Genomic DNA, 13,664 nt, shown 5'->3' with positions numbered 1-13,664 from the left:
TATATATATATATGTATATTAAAATTAAATTATCTATATATATATCTATATATATGTATATATATATATATAAATATATATATATATATATATATATATTAAAGTTGTTAAAATAATATATATATATATATATATATATATATATATATATATATATATATATATATATATATATATATATATATATATATATATATATATATATATATATATATATATATATATAAGTTTACAATATTTATTATAAATTTTATAAGGCAAGGTGAATTAATCCAAATGTTCAAATTAGTAAAAAAATTGACAAACTAAATTTGCTTAACCGATTGAATATTTTAATACTATGTGTCGAGCAAGAGGTCATAAATTAAAAACGCATAAGAAGTCAATAACACAATCAAACAAAATTTTTTCACTAATAGAGTTGTAAATGACTGGAATTTACTAGCACAAGAAATCATAGAGTCTCCAAATGTAAATTGATTTAAAAACAAAATCTCAGATCTTATGTATTGTTTTTAATCCTTGTTAACTTTTTTGGCTGTTATAAACTGAAATTCAATTTAATTTCAGTTTCAACTCTTATGAGTTACAGCGCCATTTCTATAAATTCTATAACAAAATACCTATTAATAATTTTGATTATATAAAATTTTAATATATAGATACTACTAACAATACTAATTGTAGTATTATTGTATTTTGATAAAGATATGAGTCATATAATAAAAGTATTATGATGTTATTCTTTTTTTTATTTTTGTATCTATATGTATGTGTGTGAGTTACCTTTTTAGTTGTGATCCCATAAAGTTTTTTATCAGATTTAAAATCAAGTAATCATTTTCATTGTACTACAAGTGAGATAATTGTTTGATTTTACAAGTTGTAGTTAGTTTATGATAAATAAGCTAGAAATTTAGGTTAAATAGTAGTATTAGCTTAAAGAGTAGTATTAGTTTAAAATGTAGCATTAGCTTAAAAGGTAGTACTAGCTTAAAGAGTAGCACTAGTTTCTTCTTTACATTTATACTTATTTTGTCTATAATTTTATTTATGCTGGAGCTTTATTTGTTTATTTGGATTTTTTTTTTTTTTAATTTATGGTTGGAGTTTGAAGAAGTTTTTTGTTATAAGGTTTCAAAGAATTGAAGTTTTTGACTTGTTTTTATTATTAAATAGTTATATTTTTAAAAAACGATTCTTTTTTATTCCTTTATTTCATTGATTTTAACTTTGCCATTATTTTATTTTAGTTTGCCTACTGTTGAAATATGGTTTTAATTTAGTAAACTTCCATGAATTTAAGTTTACTTTATTAATCATTCACCAACAGTTAAGGAAAATTTGAATTCAACTCAATAAAGGTAGGATTAGTTTTAATTTCAGATAACATTGCAAAATATGATTTAACTGTAGTTAGATAATATCTTATTGTTGTTTTGTACCATTATTTATTTACATTTATTTTACATTTATTTACATTTATTTACTCAACTATAATATGTCTGTTGTACTATTTATTAAACCCCACAAAGTATACCTTATCTAATCAAACAAACATATCATCGTTGTTTATGCAGTTTTTTTTCATTAATGGACGGTTTATTTAATAGAATAGTGACAAACTGTTTCCAACTGCTTTAGCTTTATATTATTGTTGTTTAAAAATAAGTACTGATTTTTTTAATTATAAAATTATCTTATCATTCTTGTAATTGTTTCAGTTGGTTATTTTATTTTTATCATTATTATTTGTATCATTAATATTATTAGCTGGTATTTACTTAAACTTTTCGTAAATGACCTACATTATTAAGTTTTTCTTGTCAAAATATATAATTTGGTTGGCAAAGTCAACCAGTTTGGTAGATGCAATTTTTAAAAAAACTTACTTTAGTTTCTTAAATAAAATGGATTAAGTGAATGATGAAAATAAAGAACAAGACTTTCTCGATGTTAATATTTACTTAACTAAAGGGGTCTATCCCATAAGTTGTACTCCCAATGAAAAGAGAATATGTTTTCCAGGTTTAGAATGGAAGGTAATCAATTGAAAAATATGACAAAGAAGGGTTTATGGGTTGAGATTATTTTTAGCAAAGAGCAGAAAAAGTAAATTATTTGTTTTTGTCATAGTAAACTTATCTTACTTATCACCTTAAAAGCACTACAAGGTTTCAGAACGTTTTTACTGGCCTGGAAATTTTCGATAAATATTTTTCTATCATAATGGCAGATCTAAGCAGTTTAAACAAAAATAAAAAATCCATTTTTTATTTAAGATAATTGTTCGAAACTTAAAATATTATCATGAGTTTACTGTGGTTCTGCTACAGTCCCTCAAGTAATTATAGAAGAGTAAACCCTGAAAATTTCAAGTTTTCATTTTCAATTTTATGTTTTGTACAAGGTCAAAAAAAAGAATTCTGTTTAAAACACATTAAAAGTAATTTATATTAGTAATATATGTGGCAAAAGTTAATTAGGTACTAAATAAATTGAAATAAAGGTGGCAAAAACAATTAGGTACTAAATAAAAAATTTAGTTAATTAAAAGTCAGGAAATTGCCGTTGCTATGGGCGTTGCTATAGGAGCTGAAGAAACTTCACTTATTCTTATAATATTGAATATATATATTCTAATAATATAAATACATATATTCTAATAATACAAATACATATATTCTAATAATATATATATATACAGTATATGTATATATTCTAATAATATATATACATTCCAAAAATTATATATATATATATATATTTTTTTTTTTAAACATCTTCGCTTCCAACAAGGCTGCAAGCAGCCACTAATTAAAGTTGGAAGTTACTGAAAGAGAAAAGATGAAGATTGTAGAGCAAGATAACGATTGATGGACGACTTAAAGGATTGCAAATTATATGAATCAGGAAAGCAAGATGAAGGAAGCGAATTCCAAAGAACAGATGTTCGAGGAAAAAAACTAGACGAATAAGCGTTTTTGGAGCACTTAGGAACAGTCACAGAAAAAGGATGACACTTAATTGAATGACGAGTAACACGAGAATGAATTTTAGTAGATGGCACAAGAGACGCTAGCTCTTTAGAGCAGTGCCCATTATAGCATTTGTAGAAAAGAGAAAGAGAAGCAACATTACGACGATGTGATAATGGTTGGAGGTTGGCTGCAAGAGCAGGTCCAACTATGTTTACAATGCGTTTTTGCACCTTGTCTAAAAGAGAAAGGGCATCATTAGAAGATCCGCCCCAGATATGGCAACAGTATTCCATACGAGGCCGGATTTGAGATTTATAAAGATAGAGAATAAAAACCGAAGTAAGAAAGTGACGAGCTCGATAAAGAGATGCAACCTTAACAGATACTAATTTTGCAACTGATTTGATATATGGTTTCCAAGAAAGATTGGAAGCAAGAGTTAATCCTAGAAGATGAAGAGTAGGTGACTCGTCGAGTACATCACCGTTCATAAATATAGGAAAATCTAAATTTTTGCGATAACGATTGGCTGAAAAAAATTGAGTTTTATCTGTATTAAAGTTCACCAGCCACTGTGAGCCCCATGATGTAGCAGAAGTGAGATCCTTTTCAAGCCCAAATGCCCCCTCCAAGCAATCAGAGAGAGTTGGTTTCTTATCACAACAAGAATAAATGGTAGTATCATCAACAAACAATGCCACCTTAGATGTGAGAATATCTGGAAAATCGTTAATGTAAATTAAAAAGAGTATAGGGCCAAGGATAGAACCTTGAAGAACCCCTGAAGTTACAGAATAAGAAGAAGAGTGCTGTCCATCGAGGACAACTTTTATGCTACGATTGGAAAGGAAAGATTCAATAATCTCAAAGATGTTGCCGGATACATCATAAGAAGAAAGCTTATGGAGAAGACCAGTATGCCAAACTTTATCAAAAGCTTTTGAAATGTCAAGAGCGATGGCCTTAACCTCTCCACCTTCATCTAATGCACGATAAAACCTATCAGTTATTACTGTTAGGAAATCAGCTAGAGAACGAGAAGATCGAAATCCATATTGATGGTCAGAAAGCAAGTTATTAGATTCAAGATGAGAAATGAAATGTTTGTTAATTAAAGATTCAAAAATCTTGCTAATGATAGGAAGAAGACTTATGGGACACCTAATAAGGTCTTGTTGAATAGTTTTGAGAGTATAGACGACTGCTCCGGAGAACACTTCTGCAAGACAATAACAGGTATGTTGTCCGGCCCACAAGCTGTAGAAGAGTCTAGGTAGGAAATCACTTTAGATACAGAAGCTGGAGTGATATGAATGTCAAGCAATGGATCAACCTGTTTGTTGGCAATATCAGGTAGAACGCAACTAGTGGAATCAAGAGATGATATTGATGAAAAGTTTTTAGCAAACAATTCAGCTTTGTCTTTAGGTGAGGTGACAATTAATGGAATTAAAGATTTGCCCTTATTATTGATATTATTAAAGATTCTCCAGAAGTCACGAGAGCCTAATTTTTGAGATGAGATACGAGATTTCATGACCTGAGAATAGCGGGTTTTGGCGTTAGAAAAAACCTTTTTACAATTGTTTCTAGCAATAATAAAAAGACATCTTTTTTCTGGAGAATTGTTTTGCTGATAAATATGGAAGTAACGGTTTCGTTTGGCGATCGCAGCAGCACAGTGTGAGGAAAACCATGGAGGAGAGTGAGGCTTGACCTGGAATCGTCGAGAGGGAATAAAAGATTCCATGCCAGCCTGAATCCATGAAGTTATGTAAGAACCACATTTGTCAACAGGAAGACAAAAGATTTCTACCCAAGGGCCATCACGAAGAAAATCACGGAAAGAATCTCAGTCAGCTTTACTGTAGTTGTAAGTGGTTCGATAATAGGGGGATTCAGGTGATGAAGAAGAATGAGATATTAGTTTTCGAGAGATCAAACTGTGATCAGAAGCACCTAAGGGTGAATGTGGAGAAACTGAGCACTGACTAGGATCATAGGATCAGAAACAAGACATAAGTCGAGTAGAGAAGGTAAATTCGGGTTGTCAGGAAAGCGAGTTGGAAAGTTGACTATTTGAGTTAGGGATTGAGAAAGGCAAAAGTTGTGGTCTTTAATTTCACACACACACTCTCACGCACACACACACTTATATATATACATATATATATATATATATATATATATATATATATATATATATATATATATATATATATATATATATATATATATATATATATATATATATATATATATAAATAATATAAGTATATATATATATATATATATATATATATATATATATATATATATATATATATATATATATATATATATATATATATATATATATATATATATTCTCAGAGGCGTAACCACCGGTGGAGCCTTGGCCCCTCCAAAAAATTTTCAAACTATAAATATTAGGGAAAAATATACACGTTAAATAATTTTAACTAATTTTTTATCCCCTTCCTCCTTTAAAAGACCCCTAGGGCCCCCTAATATCAAAGTTGTGGTTACGGCTCTGATTCTGAATCTAGAATAAATTTCAAACGAGATAACATAAAAAATATAATTTTTATTTTTTACTGTTTTTAACTTAAACGCTAAACGAAATATAAAATTCTAAACATGTCAGTGTTAACCTTTTTTTAATTGACGAAATATAAAATTCTAAACATGTCAGTGTTAACATTTTTTTAAATGACCTTGTGAACTAAAAAGCTTCAGGTTTATTTGTATGAGTTACATGACGCATAATATTACTATGTTAATTATAATAATATTATGCTTAGTATATAAAGTGTTAGAGTTTTCTTTATGCCGCAGAATAATGCGCGAGTTTTCAAACCATCGTTTAAACAAACGCTAAAATACATTGCTTGAGTGGTCCGAAGTAAATAATCCGCAAAAAAGTAGGAGAGTTTACTCCAACGTAGGACAGTTTGCTCCGGACTAAATTGTCCTAGACGGACGGATAGGACAAACTAGGACGTTCCACTCCAGAGTAAAATGTCCAACCGGACAACTTACTCCGCGGACAGTTTTCTCCGTGACAGGTCTCAAAGTTACTTTGAATCGGACCGTAGAGAAAACTTTACTTCTAAACGATATTTTACCCTTTTTTGAAATCACTTTTATATCATGCCTTATATCATTGTAATATTACGCGAAAGCTTTTTATTAACCACCCATTTGGCTTATTTAAGTATTTATTTTGTCTTTATACACTATTTTTAATATATTATCTATCCGCTGGTTTGCATATTATTACTATTATCAAGGAATTTAAGCTACGTGGGTTATTCATTTTGTTTCACTTTAGAATGGTTAACAAAATTCGAATAAAAGTATCCATGACAGCGTTAGAGTTTTTTTGAAAACTCTATTGTGTTTTATTTTATTTTTAAAGGGTTTTTTATAGGGTTTATTGCCAAATGATTGTTTTTGGTTTATTTATGCTAGAAGTACCTATTTTTTTAAAATAGTTTTAGGGAAAATTTAGTAGTATTTTCTGTTTGCATTCTTTTGTTGTTTTAGTTTAGTTTCTGGCGTTTTTATCAGAATTTTAATTTATTGTGCTTAGTTTTTTTTTTTTTTTTTTTTTTTTTTGTCTACCGGTGGTATGGTAAATGATTTATTTAATTATTTTTATTTATATTGTGCAGTAGATCTACACTTTTTATATCATATCATCAAAAAAATATTAGTGTTTTACAAATTTGGGTATGGTTGGGTTTTGGCTATTTGCAGTGAGTTTTTTTTTACTGCAGTATGGATTTGGCGTAAGTCGCGGGGTAAAGCATAAGTAGCGATGGCGTTTGTCTGACGGGATAAACTAGTTATAAGTGCTGATCCTCATCGAAACGCCAGTAATAATAGACGCAACTCTGAGGAGACGTTTATTACTTAATCACTACACAAATTATGTTTACACATCGGCATTAATGTTTTTTTTCCATTCCGAGGCCTTTCATTGTTGTATGCATACTTTTTATTTTTGTTTTCAATTTTTTGTTTTATTTATTTTTTGTTTGGTGACATATTTTTTGTTTATCTTCGTTCATATTAGTGCTTATAAAACAATTTATTGTTTATTATCATTGTTAGTACTGTTTAGGTGCATTGTTTGTCTTATTTATAATTTAAATATTCCTCTATTAATCTTCATTTTTTGTTATTCTAATGTACTTCCTTTCAGGCGTTCACTGCTCGTGTGTGACCATTTGGCGAATTTTATATGCCAAAGTTTTTTAATTCTATTTTATGATGTGACTATTAGTTAGTATTAGTTAGTAGATATGACTATTAGTGATTATTAGTTAGCTAGTAGTTCCACTACTCACCTCGCTATATGCCGAGGAATGTTGTTTACTAAAAAGTTACGGCAGAGTAAGGGGTTTCAAAGCATGCACTATTTCAGCATTTAAAAAGAGCTATGTTTCAAGGAAAGTACACATTTTTAAAAATACTTGGAATACTTGAAAATACTTTTTTAAAATTTTTGAAAGGTATATATTCATTAAAATACTTGAATGAACTTATTAGTGCATTCAAAAAGTTTTATTGAATCAAATATTTAGAAATAATATTTATATATAATTATTTGTTTAGTATCATATGGAAACAATCCTAGGTGCCACAACAGATTTTACCCGAAGCTACTAAATGGGGTCGGAAAAAAATAAACGCAATAACACCTTTGTGGATGTCTCTACCTGAGGCATCGAAATCATGGGTCGAATTAATAAAATGCGAATGCAAGAAAAGTTACGGAGCACAATTCAAATGCAAACGTTTGGGATTATCGAGCATAGAGTTATGTAAATGCTCTAGTCAGTGCTTGAAATAAAAATGAACTAACCTCATTTTTACAAACTTTTTACCAAATTTTGAAAAAAATAAGTTCCGTTTCTTTGAAGTATATTAAAATTTAACTTTTTTTTTAAGCTTTTATCCATAATTATTCGTAATGTGGTATAGTTGTTTTTTTAAAGTTTCTTTAAATTTTGCTCTTGATACTACCTTATATAATCGGTTTAGAAGATTGTATAGCTTTTACAGTCAACTCAGTTGGGGGTCGCATTAGGATCAAAAAATATTTTTTATATTGGGGTCTTTTTTTTTTTGAATTCTTAGAATTCATAGAGAACTACCCGCAATTTTCAAGCTGGTATTACGATTTGAACTACTTCACTAAAAATTCCCTATTGTGACAACAAGAATTTCGTTTTTATTTGCAAAATCATACCAATAAATAACAGTCAACGCCTTAAAGCACTTGAAATTGCATACATTTAAGTTTATTACTTCATTATTGAACTTCATTCTCCAACAAACAAAAAAATATGCATGGTCTAGTATTTCTAATTTCTGGCTACGTTCTTGTAATGAACTCATTGCAAAAATGCGACAAGCGTTTTTGTAATAAGCTAAAAAAATTCAGCTTGTCATTGCTTTCTTTATCATCGTAACTAGTCTATTTTCATCATTATACAAATTAGTAAAGTTAAATATATAGTATATATAGTATGCAACAGGTGAATTTATAAAGTATAAATAAAGTACATAAGGTGAAAGTATAATGGTTTTACTAATACTGCAATTATATAATACTAAAACCGCTCAACAATATTATGTGATATATTCTAAAGATAACCAACATTTAAAACACTAGTACAAACGATTATAAATTCTAGAACTGAACTAAACAACTTACAATAAAATTGATATAAATCTATGTAAATTTTATTTGTTAACCATATGAATTTACAATTATAAAAAAAGGTGATTATTAAATAAAAAAAGCTAAAAAACAAATATTCAGTTAATATTAATACTTCTATTTAAAAAATTTTAAATGTATAAAACTAAACTAATTTAACAAATTGAAATAGTTAACAATTTCAATTTTTATCAAGTATAATAAGACATTAAAATGTTAAAACTTTTCAAACAAAATAAAAAAACTAACAGCTATCATTTATTTACAGCTAATTAAAATTTGGATGATTTTTACATATTTATCACATTTTAATCATCTCTAAAACCATAATGAACCTTTATATACATATATATATATCTATATATATATATATATATATATATATATAATATATATATATATATATATATATATATATATATATATGTATATATATATATATATATATATATATATATATATATATATATATATATATATATATATATATATATATATATATATGTGTATATATATGTATATATATAACACATTATATGAATGATAAAAACCTATGTGTTTTAGTCTATAAATAAACTAAAATATCACTAATTATCACTAATTTTTAAACAGATAGGTATGAATTATTTATGCTTATTAATCTGTTATGATTTGAATTGGCATGCCTATTGGGACTTTTAATTTTATCATTATATACAATAAACTGTTTTGTATTAAATTGACTATGAACAGTTTGTAAAAGAGAATTAGGTGCTAACATTTGAGTATCTTTTTTTACTTCATTTATTACTTCTGGGTATGTTTTTTTAATTTCAACTAATTCATATTCAGAATCGTTTACTTGGTTTACAAATATAACTTTATTGTCGTTGTTAAAGGCTGATAGACTTTCAGTAGAATCATTAACATGTTTTCTTTCACGTACTTTGCTAGCAGTAAGTTGCTTGAAAATTTTATGGAAAGCAAGTGATGATCCAAAAGATGATTCAACTGAATCATCTCTGATTAAACTAGAAAGCAACTCGACAATCACAACAAGAATGCTGATACAGAGAATGCAGCGAGCTTTGAATGGAAGTCTTGTAGAAACTGTCACAAAATTTTCTATCATTGATTTATTTTTCTTCATCGTATAAAAATTACTATTTTTTTATTTTTCTAAATAAACTAATAAACACTCTCATATTTTTTATATAACTATAAAAATGCTTCTTGTTTTAGTTATGTTGTAACTATTTTAAATAGACAATATTCAAATTTATAGCTGACATTTTACAAGTATTGTTTATTTTTATTGTTATTCTATTTAAAGAAATTAACACTGTTTAAAATATATTTTATGATCTGGAACAACAACTAACTTTTGTTTATTTTAGTTCCTTGTTACAGACGGAAAAAAACACATACTAAAACTCTTTAGTCCCTGTGTAAAAATGAAACTAACATAAACAAAAGTTAGATGTTACTCCATATCATAATATATATCTGTGTTAGTTTCTGTAAATAGAATAACAATAAGCATAAACAACAACAATATAAAAACAAATATAACAAGAAACAAATAATGTCATGCTTCTACAATAACTTATACCAGAATTATTTGAACATGACTCTTTTTTTAAACAATTTTTTCTTAAATAATTAAAGAAAAAACTTTTAAAACTATTAAACTGGCTTTTTAATAGAAAAGAAATAAATTCAATAAACTAGCATTCAATTTTTAACCAAATTATTTATTTATGCATTTATGAATAATTTAATTTAACCATGAATCTTTATCGAGATTAATTTATATTACTCTTAAGATTAAATTTTGCATTGGTCACACTTCTTATAAGAAACTCCCTTGGCATTATACAACTTTTGGCATTATACAACAACATTGGCATTATACAACAACAAAAAACAACTTAAAACATAGATATACTTTATATTACCTTTATCATATATATATTTTATATTACCTATTGCATACTTTATATATAGATGAAAGTATATAGCATTTATACTATACAAATATATAAAATAGATTTAATCTTTATTACAAATGATGAATATATTATTCTAAAATTAAAATCAGACAAATGTCAAATAACGCAAAACATTTCCAGTTACAAACTTAATAAAATCTTTATATATATATATAAAAAAAAAGCGAAAGCGAATGTTAAATCAAATTAGTTTCCTTAAAAATATGTATTTGTGCGATATATGTGGTGGATTATTCTAGTTGACTGAATTATTTCAGTTCTGGCACAAAACTTGAAACGAGGATGCGTTTTTAAATTATTGCTGTTAGAAATGTTTCTTCTGAGTCCGAAATGACACGATTAACATTTAGCTTAACTTATTTATTCAGCTTTGCTTATTTATAAGAGTAAAAAAATTATTTTTAAGGTCACATATATAGTTATACCAGTAATATAATTTATATATGTAGCAATAAATTTTTTAATATTAAAGATACGATATGGTTATTTCAAAACCGTGTGGGGATGCAATATTCAAAGCTTAAATACAGAAAAAAAAAGTTATGTTCTAAGAACTAGCATATATTTTGACACCGTAATCTGCAAAGATACACAATAATATCTGCAAAGACATTGTTGTATTATATTTAAGAAGCGACAAGTTATCAAACAACTTTTTCATCCATTCAATGCTAACTAACATGTATATATTGATTGATATACATAATTTATGCCATAGATTATGTACATCAATCAATATTTACATATTCGTTATGTAGTAATGTATACATGTTAGTTGAGTAATTCCATGTCAAAACAACCAGGCCATGCAACCCTATGTCTTTGGATTTTTTTTATATTTTTACCATAGTTAGTACATTATAAAATAAGATAAATCCCAAAATTTCAAGGTCTAACTCCCAACGGTTTGTGAGTAATGGTTGTTTTAATTTTAGCTACTATTATTGATTTAGTCATTTTCCGCCATTTTTAATTTTACATTTCTCTTTATAAAACCAAGCCTTTAAGGTGGAAAACCCCTCAGAAATATGAAATTTTTGAAAAAAAATATTATTTTCTTGTTTTGTCCAAAATTTATCAGAGAATCACAATCTGAAAACCATTTTTAAAAATTCGCTATAGATCTTCATTAAAATAGATTTTATTGAACCCTAGTATTTTAAGCTTCCTTAACAACCGCCATAGCAACGACACTATTTTTTACCTTTGCTAAAAAATAGTCCAAAATCCAATTTTTTTATATGAAAAATATATATCTCATCAAGTAAATTGTATTTTCCATTGTTCAAAACAACTTTAGTATAAAAACAGTTACTGGAAAGCTCATAAATATATCATAAATCTTCTACAATGGTGAAGGCTTGCAGAGTTAAACAAAGAACTCAAAATAATAAAAGGAAAAAAAAATTTAATGTAAAAAAGAAGTTAGTTGTAAATAATGTTAATATGGATGTAAATATGGAATCAAATATTGTAGATATGAACATTAATGTTACTACAAGTGTTGAAGATGTAAATGTAAATATGGAGAAACCAGTTAATTTTAACTTCATTAATTCTAATGAAGTATGTGCTTCTGCTAAAAGAATTAAAAAAAATTCGTCATCAAGACCAAAGTTATCTAGTAATATAGTTACTGGATACCGTTTTATAGATTTAGAAATACTAAATTCTGTAGTTTCTACCCTTAGATGTCCAGAATGTATGTCATCTAAGTTGTTGAAAACAAGATGAAAACAAGAGAAAAGGTCTAGCGTCTTGTCTTTATGTTAACTGCTCTGTATGCGATTATTCAAGAGAATTTTACACCTCAATATTGAATATACAAAAAAGTTTTGATATTAATACCAGAGCTGTATATGCTATGAGATCATGTGGTCAAGGCTCTTCTGGGTTCTCAAGATTTGTCTCATTAATGGACATGCCTAAACACATAACTGCTAATAAATATAATAAAATCGTTATAAGACTAACTAATGCAGTAAAATCTGTAACTGAAGACACTATGATGGATGCTGCTCAAGAATTAAAAGACTTGAAGAGTAATCTTGTTTTAAATTCTAGTCTAAACCATGTGCCCAATGTTATGGATGTTGCAGTATCATGTGATGGCACTTAGCAGCCACAAAGCTATTCTTCAAACAATGGTGTTGTTTCTGTTATTTTGATGGAAACAGGCAAAGTAATAGATGTTGAAGCTATGAACAAGTTAAGTATACAATTTGGTTGTTTTTTTTTAGTTTGCATTTATGCATATATATTATATGCTTATATGCATATATATGTTTGTGTGTGTGTATATAAGCGCCCACCTTATTTGATATATATGTATACAAAATACATACATATATGTATATATATATATATATATATATATATATATATATATATATATATATATATATATATATATATATATATATAAATAGAAATATATATATATACATATATATATATATATAAATAGAAATATATATATATATATATATATATATATATATATATATATATATATATATATATATATATATATATATATATATATATATATATATATATTATTAGATGTTACATACTTCAGATTTTAATATGTTTTTCTCAAAATATAGGTATGTAAAGCATGTTTTCATAAAGAACATCTAAAGAAAGAAAGCCCATTAGCCTATAAAAAATGGCATGATAAACATAAATATACTTTTAATTACCAAGGACTACCTGGTTGAATGGAGCCAGAGGGAGCCTGCAGAATATGGAGTAGATCTATTGAAAAACATATTCTACGATATACTGATTTCTATGGTGATGGAGATAGCAAAGGTTATGATGCTGTAAAAAATGTTTATCAAGGTGTTCGTATAAATAAACTTGAATGTGTTGGCCATGTGCAAAAAAGAGTTGGAACACGTTTACGTAATTTAAAAAAAAAAAAAAAGGTCTTGGTGGTCGTGGAAATTTCAC

Source organism: Hydra vulgaris, chromosome 02, assembly GCF_038396675.1.
Source record: "Hydra vulgaris chromosome 02, alternate assembly HydraT2T_AEP".
Lineage (NCBI taxonomy): Eukaryota > Metazoa > Cnidaria > Hydrozoa > Anthoathecata > Hydridae > Hydra > Hydra vulgaris.
The sequence above is the reverse complement of the archived record's forward strand: the minus strand, read 5'-3'. Positions refer to the sequence as shown.